The 20965-nt window shown below is 42.1% G+C and overlaps 1 protein-coding gene and 1 long non-coding RNA gene across 4 annotated transcripts in view; one reads left to right on the plus strand and one right to left on the minus strand.

Annotated features, from left to right (window-relative positions):
- The window catches only part of CEP85L (centrosomal protein 85 like), a 415641-nt gene that overhangs the window by 374228 nt on the left and 20448 nt on the right, over window positions 1-20965 (minus strand). The window lies entirely within an intron of this gene.
- Window positions 4300-20965, plus strand: part of LOC138296336 (uncharacterized) — a 128795-nt gene continuing 112129 nt past the window's right edge. For 2 of the 3 annotated variants that reach the window (XR_011203809.1, XR_011203808.1), the window contains exon 1: window positions 4300-4392. This is a non-coding gene — a long non-coding RNA (uncharacterized lncRNA). The remainder of the gene's footprint in view (window positions 4393-20965) is intronic. The other variant, XR_011203810.1, reaches the window with a different exon arrangement.

The raw sequence follows: 20965 nt of genomic DNA on the forward strand, positions 1-20965 counted from the left end.
CAACGGGTAACCAGTGTAGTGCTCTCAAGGCAGGGGAGATGTGGGCTTGCGGCTTTATATGTAGTAGTAGCCTGGCTGCGGAATTCTGGATACGTTGTAATTTTTTCATAACAGATAGAGATGATCCATGGTAGAGGCTATTGGCATAATCCAGTTTGGATAGTACAAGCGAGATAGTAGCTTGCACCTTGTGTGGAAATCCGAGGTGGGGGAAGATGCGTCGTAAAGTCTTTAAGGTGATGAAGCTTGTGCGTGCTAATTTGTCTACTTGGGCATTCATAGTTAACTTGGAATCATGGGGATTCCTAGGTTTTTAACTTCCTTGGATAATTGAGGAGGTGGTCTGAGATAGTCAGGCCAGACGCACAGAGGGTCATACTTTTTCCAGTCACCACATATGAGTATTTCTGTTTTGGAGGTATTTAGTTTGAGATGGCTCCAGGTCATCCACTGATCAACGGCTCTGAGGCAACTGAAGATTTGGGAGTTTTCAATGTTTTGGGGGTCTTCTAATTTAAGTAGTATTTGTGTGTCATCTGCATAGTTGTAGCATGAGAGATGGAAATCATTGATCAGTTCTGGTAAAGATATCATGTAGATGTTGAAAAGCAAAGGTGGGATGATTGACCCTTGGGGGACCCCTGCTTTTGTGAGGTAGGGTTCGGACGAGAAGGGGGGGCGAGTGGAGGATATTCACTCTTTTTTGGAGATAGGAAGTAATCCAGTTGAGAGCAATCCTTGTATGCCGGCATTGTGGAGTCTTTGAGTTAGGGTGTCATGGTCAACCGTATCAAAGGCAGCTGAGAGGTCCAAGAGAAGTAGTGCAGCAACTCCATTTCGGTCAACTGTGTTTTTAAGATCGTCCCAGATTGCCATGAGTGCTGATTCAGTGCTTCTTCCTGGGCGGAATCCAGTTTGGAAGTCTGAAAGTATAGAATTGTCTTCAATGAATTGTGACATCTGGGCGAATGCTGCTCTTTCTATCAATTTGCCCAGGAAAGGTCCATTTGTGATTGGTCTGTAGTTGTTGGGGTCTTGCGGGTCTAGGTTTGTTTTCTTTAATAATGGTCGTATGTATGCCTTTTTCAGGTCTGCAGGAAAAGTTCCTGAAGTTAAAGAGTTGTTGATGATTCTTCTTACAGGTGTGGCAGCAGAAGTAGAGAGCAGGATGTTCTTGAAGATTTGTGGTGGGCAAGGGTCAGAAGGGCAACCAGAAGGTCTGCTTGCTTTGACCAAATCCATAAATTCATCCTGGGATATTTGTTTGAAGGACTGTAGAGGTTGGGATGGTTTATTCTTAAAGTGTATTTTAGTAAAGGGGTTGGTGCTGATGGTTTTTTTCTGTTTTAAATAGGAGTCCAATGTGTCTGCCTTGGTTGTGTAGTGATTTGCCAATTTGTTTGTGAAATCTTGAGTGGTGGGATGACTTCCTTCCATGCATGTAGGTTTTCGAAATTCATTGAGAATTTTATAAAATTCCTTGGTTGTAGATTGAGCATTTTGAATTGTCTGAGTAGTATCTTTTTTTAGCTTTTTTGATTGATGATTTGTATATCCTGTTAAGTTTGTGTAGCTGCAGTTTGTCTTGACTGTTGTTTGTTTTGAGCCAGGTCCGCTGCAACTTTCTGATTTGTTGCTGTATCTTTTTAAGTTCTGTGTTTCTCCAAGGTGTTGGTTTTCTTTTGTCGTGTTTAGTTTTTCTGAGTGGTATTAGGACATCAAAAGCTTCTGGTAGCCACTCAAAGTTTTGGTACAGAATTAATTGTATCTAGATCTGTGTTGGCTGTTAGTTGTGTTTCTAAGTGATCCAAATTGAGTTTGCTCCATGGTCGATAGGTGTATGTATGTAAGTAGTTGTTGGGTGTGTTGATTTGTGGAGTTGTATGTCGGAAGGTTATCATATGGTGGTCTGACCAGGTAGTTGGTGTGATGCTATGAATAGTAACGAGTTCAGGCCTAGCAAAAATGACATCTAGGATGTGACCAGCAATGTGTGTGGGATTGTGTACAATCTGATGTAGGTTCAATGCGAGTAGGCCAGTGGTGATAGCTTTTGGATGGGGCATATTGGGTTTGTCAAACCAAATGTTTAGATCCCCAAGAATGCATAGATTGGAGTATAGTGTAATAAGGTTTGAGACTGTGTCAAGAAAAGCATCAGGGAAAGTGGAGTTGTTAGGTGGAGGTCTGTAAAGGAGGAGAAAGTTACAGGAGGAAGTTGGATCTGGTAAGGAGGGCTTCACAATCTTGTATGGAGATGTTGTCTGTTTTACTGAGGTTTATTGCCTGTTTGAATATAATAGCTAGTCCACCTCCTCTCTTGCCTATACGGTTTTGTGTGATGGTTTGATAGCCCGGAGGAAGGGCTTCATGCAACACTGGTGACATGTCATCTCCCAACCAGGATTCCGTAATGAATAGTAAGTCAGGTTGTGTGTCTGTGAGCAGGTCGTAGATGCGGTGCTTGTTTTTTTAGAGTGATCGAGCATTTATGAGCTGGCAGTTTAGATAAGGTGTGTTAGTGGTAGTGTTGTTTTGTTTAGTAGAAGTGTAAGTAGTGTAATGTGAGCTTGAAGCAGGAGTGTTGCTAGTTGTGATAACTGTTTGAGGCTCACAATAGTCTTGCTTTTCAATATAGTGTTCCTCTTCCAGCCGGTTAAGGAGGCATTTTGTTGGGTCTGTGGGTGTGGGTGGTGGACTTGGTGGCTGAGAGAGCCATGAGGAGTGTAGTGTTTTTTGTAGGGTAGTTTTATTATGTAACAGACAAGGGGATGCGAGGTTGCTATGAGTGGCATGTTTTTTATTTTGTTTGCGTTTGTTTAGTGTGGATGGAGTATGGGTTAGGGGTGGTGGAGGACCGTGTGGATCATGATGTAAGGCTCTAAATTGTGCAATGGAGGAGAGGCGAGTGAATGAAAGTTGCTGGGTTGGGGTGCTTGAGGTAGGTGTTTGTGAAGAGTGGGGGGGGTAGGGGTGGAGATAGGATGGAATTTGTATCCTTTGTGTAGTCCTGGGGGTGGGACGATGATTGCAATGTAAGTCTGTGTTGCTTTGATGTGCTGATGTTTGTGGTCGGTATTGTTTTTTGGAATAATGAGAGGGGATATTGGTGTAGTTGTTTTTGGTGAGGGATTTGTATGTGAGTTAGTGCTGCTAAGTGGAATTTGAGTGTTAGATGGGGTGTTGATGTGTTTTGGAGATGAATGTATGAGGTGTGTAAGAAGTGATGGATGTGTGTCAGGGGAGTTAGTGTTAGTTGCGATGACTGGAAGAGGTAATATGTGTGGTGGAGTGAAATGTGGGGAATGTATGGTTGTGTGTAATTGGTGAGGAGAGGGGAAGAGTGTTTGTTGATGATGTGTTTGAATGCAGGGTTTGGGCATTGTTATGATGACAGGTGGTCTGTGTGGAGCGAACAGCGGATAGTGTTGTTGGTTAGTATCAGCAGAGAGTGTGTATCTGGGAAACTGAAACTGAGAGAAATGTATGTTGTAGTTTTGTATTGTGTGGGTGATGGCAGGTAGTGTTAGTGGGAGGGGACAGAGTAGTGTTTGCTGTGAGAATGGAGATGTTTGACTGTAGTAGTTGTGGGGGGTATGTGTATATGTGTTGTATGTAGGGTATTGTGTTGGGTGGTGGGGCAATGCAATCTGTCTGTGGTCAGTTTGTGATGCATGGTTTGGATGCCTTTGTAGAATATGTGGTTGCATGTTGAGGGATGTGTAGGGGTTGACACCATTCCTGGCCATATGTGAATTGGGCAGCATTTCTGTCCCTAGTCCCTAGTCCCTAGTCCCTAGTCCCTAGTCCCTAGTCCCTACCTGTCTTGAACAGGCCCAAACAAACAGACAACTGCCCTTATCCTCGACGCCCTGAATCCTGGCCTTTTATAGCCCTACTGGCCAATAAGAAGCTGGTCCTAACCCTAGCCAATCCTATTTTAAACCCTGATTCAGCCAACTAATGGGAGACCCAGCCCTAATCACCAGTCATAGCCCTATTCCTATCCACCAATCACAGTCCCAGCCCTAAAACCAGCAACCAGTCAGAATCTCAGCCCTATCCACCAATCACAGCCCTAGAACCAACAGCAAATCAGAATCTCAGCCCTATCCACCAATCACAGCCCTAGAACCAACAGCCAATCAGAATCTCAGCCCTATCCACCAATCATAACTTCATCCCTGGAGCTAGCAACCAATGAAACACCATCTCCCAACAACCTATCACAACAGCATATGCAACAACCACAAGGAACTTATATAAGGAGCAAGTTAACTAAACTCCAGTCCCTGTGGGCAGGGGGAAAAGGAACTGCTGCTTTATTCAGAATCTCTTTGGATACAGACAGGCTGAATCCACACTTCCAAGCTAGCAGAGTCTACTTTCCAGGTAAGGGGGAGATTGTTTAAGAGACATACACTGCAATAGTACTGGGCGCACACTCTAAAATCGGGCTTTTTAAAGGCAAAAATACAGGGGGGCAGACAGTTTTTAAGCACAATTTAAATCACACAAACAGATTAAAACAGTCTCCTAAAACCACACTATGAAAGATGTATGTAGCCTTTTTTACTAAGAACAGGGGGGAAGGGGGAGGCAGAGGAGGGGGGGGGGGTTGCCACAAACTAGGAAGGGAAATCACACAGTCACGGCAAAAACGATTTTTTTAAAAAAAACACCACTTTAAAAGAGGCCAGGCTGCCTGAAACAGAGAGTTCACAGTAAAACAAACACTTTTTGAACAAATAATACTATTTACCCAGAAAAATCTTTGGGCTCCTTACCTAGGTCTTTTTGCAATCCTTGAACACTGGGCTGTATCAGGACACAGGGGAGATGCACAGAGGAACACAAAATGGAGGTGCCTGTCTTGGCCTTCCCTCCACAAACTTAAGGAGCCAGAGCAGGTGGGGGGGCGGGTCTCAGGTGCAGCAGAGACTCAGGTGACAGCTTGGGCTTCGTCCTTACAGAGATCAGTGCTTTTGCCCGTTGATTGGACACACTATAAGTAGGTTCAAATCACTTATGATGCTGAACACACACATAACTATGCCATCCTTGATGTATCCTTTGCAATGGCAAGAGAATCTCGTCCGCTACCTTGGAATATTGATACATAGAGAATCAGTAGTGCTCGTAAGAGAGAACTATGGCAAATTATTGGATAGAGTTGAAAGCAATGTTGACGAATGGCTCAAATAACCCAAAACAATAACAATGGCAGGTTGCATTGCACATATAAATATGGGGATACTTTCCCAGATTCTCTACTTTTTTGAAAATATCCCGATACCAGTGACCGAGTATTCTTTCATCACCTAGAACCTCCTTAACTAAACTCACATGGGCGGACGTGTCCATCGGATGGGTCAGATGGAAATTATTGCAGAGCCCATATGATCAGGACGGGCTTGCTGTTTCAAACTTGGAGGTATACTACTCGGTTGCACAGCCACAAATTGCCACACATTCGTTACATAGACAAGTAACACACTGAGATATGGAACTTTGATTAGCGACCCCTCATGAACTCCCCGTCATTCTGAAAACCCGGACCAGGCATGGGTCTGATATACAACTGACGTGTTGCACAGCGTAAGTGAGGCTAGCTTGAATCTCCAGCACAGACATTATGTACTCCTCTTACAGAAAACTGAATCACAAGCCCAAATTGGCTATCACTAGTGAACCTATGATGGTACAACTGTTATGGGTTAGACGACTCCTTACACTAAGAGATTTGTATGTGGAGGTAGGTTTATCACCCTGGAGGACTATTTGCTAAAATGCCACTCTACGCGGCATTACCCTACATCAGAATTTGCAAGTCAGTGAGGAAAGCATTGCCTACATATCCACAAGGGCTGGCAGATTGGAGATTGCGGAGCCCTGATGCAGCTGGATCATGTACACCACGGCTCTTAGACATACCTAGGGTAGGACACCTATCCAGGGACAATTGGTCTAGATACTTTGGAATACACTTAACAGATGCACAGTGTGAGTATTGCTGCTGACACACTAAAGAGGTCTCCATAAATAGCAGGGCACAGATTGCTACATTATATCTTTATTCACCTGGTCTGATACCCCAGCTAAAATACATAGATATGGAGAGAGCGCCACTGACGCATGTCAAATATGTAAGTCATGTGACACATTTTTTGCATCGGGCATGGGGCGGAGCTATGGTTGCTGGCTATGGCAACAGGTTATTTTCTAAAACGATTTTTGAGCACATTAGAATGTTTGTCGGTCTGACATGCGGAGTAAAAAGGGAAGCAACCCTCCCACGCCCAAGTAGACAAATGGCTTATCAATTTGGCATCCAGTAACGCAAACGCTGAGCTATACTGCACACTATTGCACAGGGGGTCACATCCGAGTGACATACGGGCTCCTTAGCAAACTTACCAAGCTGGAAGAGAGCGCGAAGAGAACGACTAAAGAAAATTCACTGTATCGTCATCACTAGCCAATGGAGATGGGAGGTTCAGAATAAATGTAAATAGCTTCCTGACCGAGAAATAGAAGAAAGTTTGCAGCTTGGTAGGCGGTGCGGACATGTTTTTTTCAAACACCAAAATGTGCATACTATGGTATTATGTTATGTCAGTTGTATACTGTGATTAATGAAGTGGTAGAAACACTGAATTGTACTAGCTTTTATTATTTTATTTAATAAAATAAAACAAAATTGGAAGGAAAAGCACTGGTGGGACCACAAGATTGTGAGGAGGCTGCCGTCAATTGTGTTTCTATAGAAAATACAACTATTCTCCCCAACTTGTGTTGCAATTCTGTTATGGCATGAGCTAGCAGAGCCCGACTAAAGTAACGAATCAGAAACAGTGTCCTCTGTAAGTACAGGAATCTCGTGTTCAAGCTCCAACAGCAGGTCATACATATATCATGATTGTAAACTACCATGCCCCACAGTAAGGAGCTAATCTGCGAACCAAATGTTACAAGCGATGAATCCGCCAGGAAAATAAAGAGATCGGCCATGTAAAATGGAAGTGCCCATAAGGCAGAGTGAAGCATGCTTTGTGCAGTCCGGAGACAGCCAAAGATGCTCAAAAGTAACGCCATCATGTTAGGGATGAGATGTGGCCTCGCGATACAACCGCGGCCAAATACAACTCCAAAGGGAGAAGGCAAACCTGGAATTTCAAGGTGGAAATTAAAGACTACTCCGTGTTCATCACAACATAGCCAGAGACAAGTAAAGCTTCCGCAACTGACGTTTCCTTCTGAAAACTGGAGAAGACAGTCGCACAGGAGCCTTTTTCGCACAATTGTTTACCACCTTATTTTCTACAGTAAAAAAAATATTTTAGGACACCTTCAAAGAGGTTGCAGCTCATGAATGATGTGAAGCAATGATGTCACCTTATTCCAAGTTAAGCTGACTGATCCTGGGCTCAGAGGAAGTGCCAATATACCATCAAGGTACTGTAGACAACAGTAAGTCCAGCTCAACAGCTACATATAGAATCCGACTTTAAAAGTGCTTAGTGTCGCCTTCTTTAGTTGACATGCTCTCATGAAAAGTAAAAAGCAACGTCCGTCGTCCTAATTAACTGGCTTTACTTTGTTTATTCATCTTGTCCTCTACTGTGCAGTGAGTCCATCAAAACCAAAACAGATCCAGATGCGATTCCCTCCTTAGAGTAGGAACAAGGTAAATATAGCAACTATTTCACATGTCTGGTACCTTTAAAGAACGAACATCTTTCTGCTGATTAGTGGTTTGAATGGTCCTTAACCGTACACATGGCTTACATGCCCGTGCAGGAGAGATGCATGCATTGAGTTCAAAATGAAAACTGGACCTCAAAGCTCCTGAACTGATACTTATCTAAGTAACAAAACTCATATAGCACCGATATCTGACAAGCTGTTGGGCATTTTTATCACATTCTGGGATACCATGACATAGTAGAGGTCGATCTCTTAATCCTTGTCAAACTGGGAGCAATCAATATAACATTCTTGCTATACCTCACATGTAGGGGGTCCATCCAGCATAAGTGTGTGCGTCCTTGACAATATTCCAGTGATATCTGGCATAATGGGCAATGTTTAATAACATACTGAATGTCCTAGGCACATTGTTTACAATCAGGGTGGCATTCTGGCTATTCCGCTGTGGCATTCTGGCTATACTAAGGTTGAAAAGTCTTCAGACTGCAAGCATTCTTGGCAGCCCTCTGGCTATCGCCCGTTCAATAAAAAATACCGCAGGCAGTAATAGGGAAATCCTGGCACTCACTGGCACACTACTGGTCCATCCTTGGCATACCATCACTAGCAATCCCATGCATAATACCAGCATGTCCTGATATAGCTTATCATTTACAGCACAGTTATGGCTATCCATTCTTGACAACACTAGAAGTGTCCTTAATTGTGCCCATTCTCAACAGAATGTGGATTTTCATGATAAAACCTTAGTTATCCATTAATTAATGGTGGCGTTGGCAAAATGGCGCACATCCTTAAATCACGGTAGGCATCCTTGGAATAATGGAGGTGAAAATTCCTGCCATATGATGAATAGGGGTGGTATTTGATGCTGATGATAAACGGTCATGAAAGGTATAATCTGTCCATGTGTGGTATCACTATATGGGAGTGTTTGGTGAGAAACCCCCTTTAGTAGGGGACCAAATATTGATAAATTGAACAAAATAGTGGTCTTTTGTTACAAAAATACTGGAGCGCTCATTAAAATAACAAGCTTTTCTGCTTGGGCGACATAGGGTATTGATGCTAAATGATGAGAATGTACTTACTGAAGAAAGGCCCGTATTTCTTAAACAGGATAGCTGAAATACATTTAAAGCTTATTTTGGAGGATTGGACCTCGTACAGTCTACAGATAAGCTGTTTGGACAAATGTTGAATAATTAAGCAGATAGGAATATTACACTGTTAACATGACATTAACAGAATGGCATAACAAAGGTATGGAATGGATGGGGAGAAAAGGAAAAAGGAAAAAGGAAAAAAAAAAAAAAAAAAGTATAAGGAGTGATGCAGGATCTGCCTATCGACCTAAGATCCTGTTGCTGTTACGGTAAGGTTATGGTTCGGTTTAGTCCAGTTTGAGACTGTGCCTAATGTTTTATTGCAAGAAAGAAAGGAAATGTCAATTTGCTATAAGTGTGCTGAGGAAACTGTTCTTTTTATTTTTTTTAAAATCTATTAAAAACGTACGAAAAAAGCTTATATTGGTGAGGAAAGTTCTGGAGGCTTATTGTTTCTGGTTCCTCAGTACCAGAGGGCTTATACTGCCAAAGCCGTTATTACACGAGTTGCTTTGAGGCCCTTCATCATCTAGATCGATGATCTTTCTCTGCCTTGGCAGGCAAGATATGTATAACCGATCTGATGTTGGATCCTGTAAGTGCTTTGTAATTTACAAGACACATTACTCCACAAGCCTGTACTATTTGCATGGTTCTGCTGGGCTTTAGCTGTGAGATGTGCATAATCTTTGATTCAGATTTTCCATCCTGCCTTTTCCAGGTAGATTCTCTGTCAGTACATATAACTGAGAATCTACTTGGGAGAGGCAGAGTGGGAAAATAAAGAATCTATAGATCCATAAGCATTTTCTATGTCAGTACTGCAACATTTTTCCTCTACACAAGACTCATTGTGCCCTTTTACTTGCATGCCATAAGCCATAGAATCCACATCCTGCTAACCATATAATTAACCACACAATCCATCATCAACAGCAATGACTGCAAAGCCAAAAGCCCATACCATTAGTACAATGTAGCTTTCACCAAACTGCAAAAGTCGTCAACCCAGGTCTATCCAATGCTTGTGTCTGCTCACTATCTACCCTTAAAGTATTCCTTGCACACACCATAAACTTAGTGAAAACATCCTGTTCACCAGCACCACAACGAGCCTCATAACTCGAAGCAGCAGCAAACCAAAAAGCACACATGAACTGGACCATGTTCTGGAGAGAATATTTACATTACTGGACAAGGAAGACAGGAGGCCTTCGGGGCTCAATTGTACTATATGACGAAATGTCAGCACCCAATAGAGTTCCAAACTAATATTCTTAACCCCTGAAAATTTGTAACTGTATGGGAAAGATCTCACGATCCAGGATAGGCTCCCACAGCTTTATTACTACCATTCATGCTCTACGTTGCCCTTTCAAATGGAATGAAGGAATGCCATGCAAATAAGGCATGCAATGAGCCATATTACGGTTGCAGGGGTAAAGGCAAAGATGTCATTAGGAGGCGCATTCACTAAGCTCCAGAGGTAGTGCACAGTCAATGCGCTCCTTGCCCCCACAAGAGCACCCACTGAAAGGGGTGAAATGGCGCCCCATGGACACCCCAGACATCCCTTCCAGGTGGGTGCTGTAACTCACTGTATCTGCCTGCATGGGGGACCTCTGCACCCGCCCCTCACCTTTGTAAAGCAGGCCGGGCACCTCCTGCAGTGTGAAGGACTGAATGATTGCTTTGAAGAGAAGCTCTGCCTTTCAGTAGTATGTTGCGCCCAGGGCAGCCACAAACGCGCAGCTCTCCAGGAGGCAGGATAATATCTGTAATAGGGTACACTGTTCCTCTGTGCACATGGTGCACCTAGTTAAAGGTGGGCCGCAGAGCTAACGGGACAGCGTATCCTTTACATAAAACGACCACTGTTAAAAGTAAAAATAAAACCATAAATACCTACTGCAACCATGAAAGGTACTAAACAAGCATCATACATCCATAATGTTCCCGTATCCTTTGCTCAGGACGAATGATCCATCAATATTAAATAATGTGTTTGACAATTGCTTACTAGATGTTTCATGTTATAGTTTAAGCTTTATACCAATGTGATTCCAACTGTGGCTTGCAACAAATTCAAATTACTATGTTGAAATAAATCTGCAGCTCACTCCTGCTAGGACTCAACCAGTCCATTTTGGTAGACAGCTTTCAAAATGAAGCCCATTCAAGTTGGCCACTAAGGAATTCAGTGACTACAAAATACTTAGAAATAGCTTGGGCGAGATCTAGGACCTTGTACAGGTGTATAACAAGGGGCTAAAAAAAGTGCACTAAATGAGGACTGAACAAGAAAGATATTTCTATACGATTTTGTTAAAACAAACCTGAGAAAAACACCAGCTTAAGAATAATTTTTTATTCTCCAGAAGACAACTTGGAAATGGAAAATAATTTAGGGTAATGAATAATGAAACTAACTAAAGTGACAGCAGGAGGAGAGCGTGAAAGAGGCTTAGCTTTGTTCTCTTGCATTTAATATTCGGTTTTAGGATATTCATTATCAAAAAAACAAATTTAAAAGTAGCATATATTGGAGCAAACTCAGGTACACAAAAAAAAAAAAAAAACGAAGCTGGTTGATGATCTCAGTGCAAAGAATGAGGTAGGTCAATATGCAAATAGTGCACTTGTTCGGCGGCATTCGAAGTCCCAGATATAACTGCTTTATGGTAAAGCCTAGACCAAGCATAGGAGTACATTGTGTCTATAAAATGTATTAGTTAAAATGTTGCAAAAAGCATCACAAACTTGTGAATTCCAAATTATAAAAATGTTTTCATACAACCATATTTTAGGTGTTTGACGGGAATGAACAGGATCTTTCTGCTCAATGAAGATGGTGCTATTTATTTTCACCTACCAATCAGCCCAATATTTTGCCTCATGCAAAATCATGCACAGATTGTAAAATCAGATGATGAACTAACACCCCTCACCACAGTCTGTATTCACAAACAATAAATTGTATTTTCTGTGCTGTACTTGGTATTACTACCTCACTGCTTAAGACAGATACTGCAATCCACTCCAGGGTGAAGGAGAGGCTTCTGTTGATCAGGCTTAGATTTTGAGGACAGATTTGTAAGACATTCTGCACACCGTTGATACCTACCCTGTTGTGGCTCTTGATCACACTGCACTCCTACAAGCATATTCCATAATTTCTAAAAGCCCAAACTGAACACAAATTTCTTGTTAGATATTCAGATTTGTTTTCTAACACGAGTCCTGAAGTTGTGACACCCCTCTCCGCCCGTCACTTTCACCACAGCACACAGGCACACTGCTGCACACCAAACCAGAGCCTTGCAGCAGCCATCTCATTAGCCTTTCCTTTACCAATAGGCACAGCCTCTTTCGAGACACTCTCAGGGGATATACATTCCGTTGTAAGATTTCTTTTGACACACCTTAACCTTATTACTACCATTTCATATGAACTTTTAAATAAATTCGGAATTATGACAGGCAGAGCTCCCCAGAATAGGCCAGCAATATGCAGCAATGCTCCCAACAGCTGTGTAAATGGCTTTTTAAAATTATAACTACGATTGAGAAATAGAGACAATCCATACATGAACACAATGTGCATACATAGGTTGATATTTCTTATAAAGCAGTTCCTACCCTCAGTGTCGATCAAGTTACACCAATCATCCCATCCGCAATAATCTTGACAGTCTCAAGTGCGCGCATTTTATCCATCAAGTAAAGTGCACCTTTGATATGCCAACGCTCCTGTCACAGGAGGACGCATGAAAGTGGGGAACAACGTGAATTACAGCCATATCCCAGCTGCATCTGTTCAAATGAAAGTTTATCTTGAGACGTCCGATTAGTAATGCCTGTGTAACCATAGCAACTCTGGAGGAATACTGTACCCAACGACTTTAGACGTGCTCACGTCACAAATCCGTGCACTGTGACTTCATCGTCACGTCTGTGTGATCTGGGAAGCATCCATGTGAGAAGGGCTTTCAGGGCTTTCATTTACTTTTGAGGCCAAACAACCAGCCCTCTGCGGAGGTAAGGGGACTGATATGGATTGCTGATGGGTGGAGGGAAGAAAAGGCAGTGGGAACTCAGAAGGTGGCCTGGTTGCAGACCAAGCCACGGGTATTGTAAGCGAAAGATGATTCCTCTTTGTTGACAACGACATGAGGGAACAAGGGCTTACATTAGGAAGACAAAAGGAAACTTCCTTCAGAAATACCACTCGGATAATCGAATGGTTACATTCGTTTTTTTTAATTGTAAGTATATGCCACATAAATAAAAGAGCAACACTTCCTAAACTTGGCAGTCATTTTCTTGCAATAAACTATTTACATTTTAATAATACATTAACCACCTCATATATTTTTAATAGCAAGGGTGCCTCTTAGCAGGCAGGTGTGTTTAGAACGAGTGTAGAAACCATTTTTAGTTTTAATGCACATCACTGGACAATATGATTTCTACTGGCAAAAAAGAAATAGTACAAATGATATTGCAAAAAAAAGTCAAATCCCTCCTGAAAGGTGGGGTACTACGCGGACAAGGATTATTGCCAGATTTTGACTAAACCTTCTGGTTATGACTTAACAAGGCAGAGTCAGTGTGTCAGCAGATGTGACTAGTGTCCACGTCAGGAATAAATACAGTTCTTCCCGTTGTCTCTCGTGCAATTATTACATTCCTCAAAGATTACCAGCCTCAAGGCACAGACCAAGTGCTTCAGTATCACAAAAATCAAACTCCCCTACGCGGCCGGGTTAATGTGTGCACGGGAGCAAAGGGGGGGGCGTCTTTTGTGACCCTAAGGCGCTGGGCTTCGAAAAAGCAATAACAATAGAAGATGTGCAGTGCAGTTCAAATGATAACCATAAAAGCTCCCAATAACCAGATGGTACTGAAAGCACTCAGTCAAGCCAGACAGAAAACGTGCATTTGTACAGAGTCTTTAGTTTCTAAAGAGGAACTGCTGAAATAAAGTCACATCTATTGAATGACCCGACCTCTGAATCTCTTATGTTGGTTGTATATATGGAAATAAAATGTGGGATTGCATAACTCAATTTACTTTCAATGTGCGATAATTTAATCTACCAACGAATATGCGGTAAATCAAATGGCTACCAATAATTTCTCTACGGCCTATCGAAAGCTGCTTGGTGTTCTGTACCAACTGTCTATAATTAGACATAGGGTTATGCTACAGGGTCTTAATATAGCGTTCCAAGCTGCAGGTCAGGTAACACCAGAGCGCTTAGCTGCAAACTGCCCCCATTTCTGAGGCAATGCTTTCTAGCTGCCAAAAGACTCCGGATTCTAGAAATCAAAACTCGTAAGGTCGCAAGCATCATTAACCAACAATTTCCTGGGAATTCAAACCACATTTTAAAAACCTAATAGTCTTGGAAGGTACACTTTCTCAACTGATGAATGCGCAATTTCTTGGAAATGCAAAGCTATTCAAAGAAATTCTAGGAATCTAAACACTGGATGGATCTAAAGAACTGTAACTATTGTAAAGCCATAGCTTAAGTCTGCAGCTAGTAAAATGGAGGGGAGGTAACATGTGTAGACACAGTTTGCAGCACTCAGACTGGAAATAAAGAATATCTCTTCTGTATGCAGATGATATCCTCCTGCTATAATACACGAAACCATCAAATCCAATTATAAAAGTCTGTCTCTAATTTCCCTATTAAAGGTGTGACGTTTCTAGTCGCCGGAAATAAGAAAAGGAGATGTTAACTGTAATACGGTTGACTAGTGTCATCATAATGCTTTCTGCCATTGCCACCAGCCGAGGTCAAAGTCATGGAGCATCCTTACAGTCTGCAGTTTACTCATTCCAAAGTACAGCCTTTTCAAATATGATTCACATTAAACTGATTTGAATATGTTTTTGCAACAAATTACGAACTGCTTTTTGATGCGTTTTATTTGCAATACAGATTCTGCTTTTATTCTTCATGTCTCCACAATACTATTTCTTTCATAAGACGGAGCACGATCTCAGAGACTTGAGCACTTTGCAGTATGAGTGTTGGTGTGGCTTTGTATTATAAGGAACAAATACCCGCTGCTGTACAGTAAAAGAATACTATAAGTCACCTCAAGTTTGTTGACTTTATAAAAGGAATTTAGCATTTAGCCTCAATCCTCTATATGGTCACTGAACTCCTTGCTCACTTAAAATGTCCTTATATATAGCAAACAAACTTTATTATGTACATGCAGTATACCAAACAAACTCTTTACACAGAAACAGTTCAATTTTAAGGCTGTTTGGAAGGTATTCTGTTTTAAGGATGAACTGGAGGAGGTTGGCGTTGTATCCCCTTTCAGCCTTGGACCGAAAAGAGGTAAAGTCTCACCTTTCTGAGCTGATGGTGTGTATCTGGAAATCTACATTGCAAGGGATGTCAATAGACAAATGTAAGCTGTACAGGATTATGTAAGATTTCCAAAGGGACATGTAACACTAGCGTTCACTGCCACTTTCAGCCCTAGGTCAGGCCGCATTGTGCAAGATTATATATATTTTTTTATATGCAAAGCAAATACACCAGAGTAGGGGCCAGATACTCCCAGTACAGTAATATCGATGCTGCCATGGGATGGGGACCCCCCCCCCCCCCCAAACACAATTTTTGCTTACTTTAAATAAACTGACAAGTGAAGTTTACTATGGAAGAACAGCATAGGAGAAGTTACATATAATACTGGGCCACTCATTCAGTGGCAATGAATGACTGGGTCATCACACCCCAGCAGGAGCTCTCAAAGTAAACATTCATGCTCCGGGGGCAGGCAGTTACCTAGAAGCACTATAACACCAAGGGACATCAAGACTTTCCCCAAAACACAGTGATCAAAATGTGGAACTTGTCCTCTAGAAAAAATGAGAAGGGAAGGCAAACTGACTGCTACACATCTCTCTGGATGAGAAGTGACCTGGGAGAACGGAGTTAAAAGGATTTCGGGAATGGGATCACACTGCCAACAGACACAGCCTCTTTCGAGACCCTTTCAGGGGGATATACATTCTGTTTTAAGATTATTTTATATATATATTTTTTTTTTTTTTTACACAAACCTTAATCTTATTACCACCCTTTCATATGAACATTTAAGTACATTGTGATGACAGGCAGATCTCCCCACAATAGACCAACCAGGCCAGCAATATGCACAAATAGTCCTAATAGGTGTGTAAGTGCCTTTTTAAAATCAGAACTATGGCATCAACTTGCAAGGGGACGTCTGGGGAACTAATAGACTGAAGTCATACGAGGAACTCAGAGAGGACTTAAGCCCAAAGAGGCGGAGTGATATTTAAAACCGTGACATGCTTCAAGGATCCACATGGAAGGAGAAATCCAGATACCCGAGAGAGCCGACCTGGAGCACAGGATTCCGTCAGAACATTTAGTGCACAGTACAATCTCCATAACACCACAGGAGACCCTGGACAAGTGAGGGCCAGGTGGGGGACTTGGAAGACTCAGAAGGGGCTGACACACAGTAGTATGAGCGAGAGGTGCTATACGTACATGCTTCACACTAATTCAGATACAAGGTGCTACACCAGGTATTCTATTCTAGACGAGAGTGAGAAAATGGGAAACAAAAAATCAGGCTAGTGACTGATTGGATGTGACCATGTGGGAGATTTTTACACAACATGGTTATGCTCCAGAGTAAGGGTGTTTGGCGAGGTTACTTCTAAGTGTCTGATAATAGTACTTCGGACAGGGTTGGGGGCAGGGCAGAGTACCTCCCAAACCCAAATTGGTAGAATTGAGAATATTGGAAGATATTAAGCTAAAAAGCACAACAAAATGTTTTACACTCCAGATCTCCTGATTGTATGGTGGGATCTAGCCAGGAAATGGAATAGTCCCAAGGTTCCAACATATTGGTAGCCCAATATCAGCTTGCGTGGGCTTGCAGAAAAGTCTGTGTATGAAGGCAGCGCATGTCATAAGAAACATGAGAACTTTTGCGGCCCCTGAAGAGACTCTTGTGTGAGAAAGATTGCACAACCCCACTCACACAGCCTCAAAAGCATGTCTAATCATAATGATAAGAACACTGTGATAGATAAGTGGGAGCACTACAGGGTAATGGTGGGATAAGGGGATAACATCAGTCAGACTGCGATGGCTTTTGTTTACAAGTGGCTATCGCTTGAGTGAAATGTAAATAACGTTGTTTAATTAAAAAAGAAAACAAAAAAAACAGGCATGTGTGTGGAAGTCAATCCTGCCTAACAGCTTTTGCGGGTTGGCAACAGAGTACCAGCCACATGCCTTACTTCTGATGGTTTGTAAATTGTAATCGGCAACGTGCAATTATTTTGGAAATGGGATACCACGCAAAAAAACCACTTCCTTTAATAATACCAGCAGTGCATAAATCCACAGTAAATACACTTACCATCAGGATAAAGAAACTAATACAATTTCACAGAGGATTACTGAGCTCAGAATATTTCTCAGTTAAACATGCAGTAGCAGTATTTACATGTTACTCCGGGAAAAAATTTAAAAAAAAAAAAAAAAAAAAAAAAAGCAACGACGCCTGCTTGCACTTTCCTACGACACCAACCTAAATGCCTGTTTTTTATTTTTTTATTCCAATGTCAATCCAAATCTTCATTGCTCTCAGTGTCTGGCGTTAGATTTTCCACTATTCGTAAGGGAAGTTGAGAAGTCTTGGGATGGGGATCTTGACCAATTCATTTTAGTGGCGAGTGTGAGAAGGGCCAGCACATTTCCGTCAAAGGACCTCAATCAAAAAACAGATTCACTGGGAGTTAGAGTAGTCATATAACCAGGGGACTTTCCCTTCAAGCCTTTCTACCATATTTATAAAACTTTCATTACACTCCCCAAGGAAGACACTGATAGGCATTATGAGTATTTCGTAGATAGCAATTTAGCACTTTTTTTTTCTTGTGTGGCTGCTGAGAAGCCAACAAGGTTTTTTTCAAAGCCTGTGTTTAGGCTTCCCCCAGTGACAATTTTTAGCTGTCTGTCAAAAAACCAATTGTGCGCAATACCAGTACTTACGTGGGCTTCGGGCCAGCCCACTGCTGACCATTGGTTGGCTTTCTTGTCACTCATTTGTTTGCTTCTTAATCAGTTGCTTTCTTTCCTCTTCTTCTGTCCCTTCCCTGAAGCATACCTACTTCACCTTCCTTTGGAAGTAGTTGCTTTCACTGCTCACATTCAGGGATCAACTTTTCCCCTCTTCTTTCTAAAGTCCATGAGAGGGCACATGAGTTCTTGCGCTCTCCTTCATGCACTGCTTCCCTGCCAAAATACTCAACCCCATGTGCTCAGTGTTGCTGCCTCCCCACCTCCCACCAAAATCCCAGTACATCCATTCCTTCTCCAACACCTCCTTATCTTTAATTAGCTTTCTCCTCCCACACCTGAAGCACCTATATTGTTCTCTTAATCCCCCACCACACTGCTTCTGTCCACACTGAAGTTTCATCTAAACCCTCCTCCACTGGATGGTAAACAGGCTATGCTCCATGGGAGGGACAAATAGAACCCAGACAAGCTAACACAAATAGAAACAGAAAATAGAAGGCAAGCAAATGTGAGTTACAAACAAAGCCAATGGTAAGCAATGGGCGGAATGTATTCCTGAATAAGTTTCACCATGCCCCCAACAGGTCCTTGCAACTAGACAGTTGCACTGTCTGGTAGGCTTCAACATAAAGGTGGTTGTAATAGATGGACTCTAGAAACAGAGCGCATAACCAGAGCCTCTCTTTGGTAGACTCTTGGTCTACACAGGGAAGCATTTCTTCAGGTAATAATTAGAACGCGTGGTACTGATAGACTGCAATCAATTCTAGATAAAAGGAAGCCTCTGGGGAAGAAACACAAACCTTAATTTGCGACTTTCCTTAAGGTAAGTCTCAAAAAGATAGATCTCAAAAACTCCTTCGGCCCAGTCAACTCTTTCTCTGGTGAAATATGTCTTGCAACTTACTTTGCTGTATTACTATTACAATTCTGTTTGGTTGTAAAGGGACTCTTTTCAAATTTGGTCTGGCTGTAAATAAAATCCATTCTGATGTTATGCTTCAAGCACAGCTTCAGCAAGTATTGCATGATAAATAAACACGAACGTAGTAAGAATTCACAAGCGCCATATGTAGTAAACACAAGAGCCACGATCGTACAGCAGCAAGAGTACATACAAAAAAGCACTGACAAAGTTAATAATGTAGAAAATATAATACACAGTGGATTTTGAAAGTAAGTTTCAAATTTCACAGACTAGGTAAGGCCTGAGGAGCCACAACACAAGCTTCCCTCACGCACAGAACAGCTATATCAAAGAGCAAAAACCACGTGTGATCTATCTTTCTTATAGAAGCAGACCTGGTAGCCCACAACTGCTGTAAATATGTAGTGCCAGAGGCAGCCACAGGACTCGACAATGGGATGGCTTGAGCATGGCTACACCAGCTACCCAAGAGGCTGGTCAGGTATTTCTAGACGCTCTTCCAGCACACAGGAGGAGTGAGCAAAAAGGACGCGTAACAATGTGGTGCTTAAGGACCACTGAGGAGGCATATCAAATTGATGTTTCAGGACCCCGGTGGACAAACAGAGCAAGTCATAAATACTTGATAGAACAATAATGTAATTTGCCTTACTTACTGACTATTACTGGATAACAGCAGGAGATCCTACACCACCAAAAGTGCCTTGGTTATTTTTTTTACAGGTTTTCAGTTCTTAGCCTTGATTCTTTTCTCTTTTCTACTTGTGTGCTACTTTCTAAACCACCTTTAATGTTGCAGTACAACCAGGTGTTTGCCTATTGTTTGTTTTGCTCTACAGTTGCTGTTAAATGGCTTTGCGGTGGTGAGGTGTTGCTGTCATTTTTTTTTTTTTTTTTTTTTTTTTTTTTTTTTAACAAGATCACCAATCTCCATGCTTGAGTAAAAAGCCATGAGTTCAGGATTTGGTTGCCTCGGTTGCCCACCAGCTGAAACTGAAAGCCATTGCTGTTAAGGCTTTTTTTCCTGACAACCTTGTATATGATGTGCTTTTTGGATGACCCTACGATGTTACCAGGAATAACCTATGTGTTTCTGGGTTTGGGTGTGGGGGTGGCTTGGGTCTTGCTGTTCCAGTTCTCGAAAGGTTTGGGATGAATCTTCTCTGGTCGAGAAGGAACAGGGGAAGTAGGAGGTAACTCCTGGTTTTAAGTGATGTCGTCTGGCCATTGCTGTGCCTCTCTGCTACAGTTCTTCGTCCTGTCCGAGTTTCTTTTGATTGGTTCCTTATTTTGTTATGTTGGTTTCTGATCGGTGTGTTACAATTACTCAACGAAAACATTTTCAGTGCTCCCTGCGTTGCTTCGAGCTGGGATGCAAATTCCAGCTCAGGTGGCTAATGTACCCATGGTGTTTGAAAACTTAAGCGGGTGTGAGCAACAGCAAAACAGCTTGGTATCCTTGTCTGCAGAAAAGCAGTCACTGAAGAGCCCTTAGAGAAGAGAAGAGACCAAGCAGACAATGATTCACACGAACAGCAACCACTGGCAAAGGCAACAGGGCTTCGCCTATGCAAAATCTATAGGTTTTGTCTATGTATTTTTTAGCATTTTGCAATTTGGCTTTAAGTTTTTAAAAAAGCACTATGATGTGGCCAGTGTTAACAGCATCATAGCAACCCCCCCCCAATCTTAGCCTTGTTGCACAGCAGCCTACTCTGTTGTTCAATAAGTGTGAAAACGGCGTGGGGTTGGGGAGAGCAAGTTACATGAGGGAGGACGAGGGGTTGAGAAACAAACAGGCAGTGGGAGGAAAGTGGGAGGGTGGGGAAACAAAGCATGGAAAAAGGGGGGGGGGGGGTCTGTCGAACAAACCATGGCCAGCAGGTGGAGGGTAGGGGGGAAGCAACATGAAAAAAGGAGCAGTAACAGTGGGAGGAGGGCATGACAGAGGGAGAGTGACTTCATACTTTGCAATTCAAATCAAATACTTTATTTTTTGTAAATTTAAAGCATATATGTTAAAACGATAAAATTAATTACAAATATACAACAAAAAAAAACAGATACTATATACAAAGTGAATATTATTAAAATGTACAGGTAATGCAGCTTAC

This window comes from Pleurodeles waltl, chromosome 5 (genome assembly GCF_031143425.1).
Source record: "Pleurodeles waltl isolate 20211129_DDA chromosome 5, aPleWal1.hap1.20221129, whole genome shotgun sequence".
Lineage (NCBI taxonomy): Eukaryota > Metazoa > Chordata > Amphibia > Caudata > Salamandridae > Pleurodeles > Pleurodeles waltl.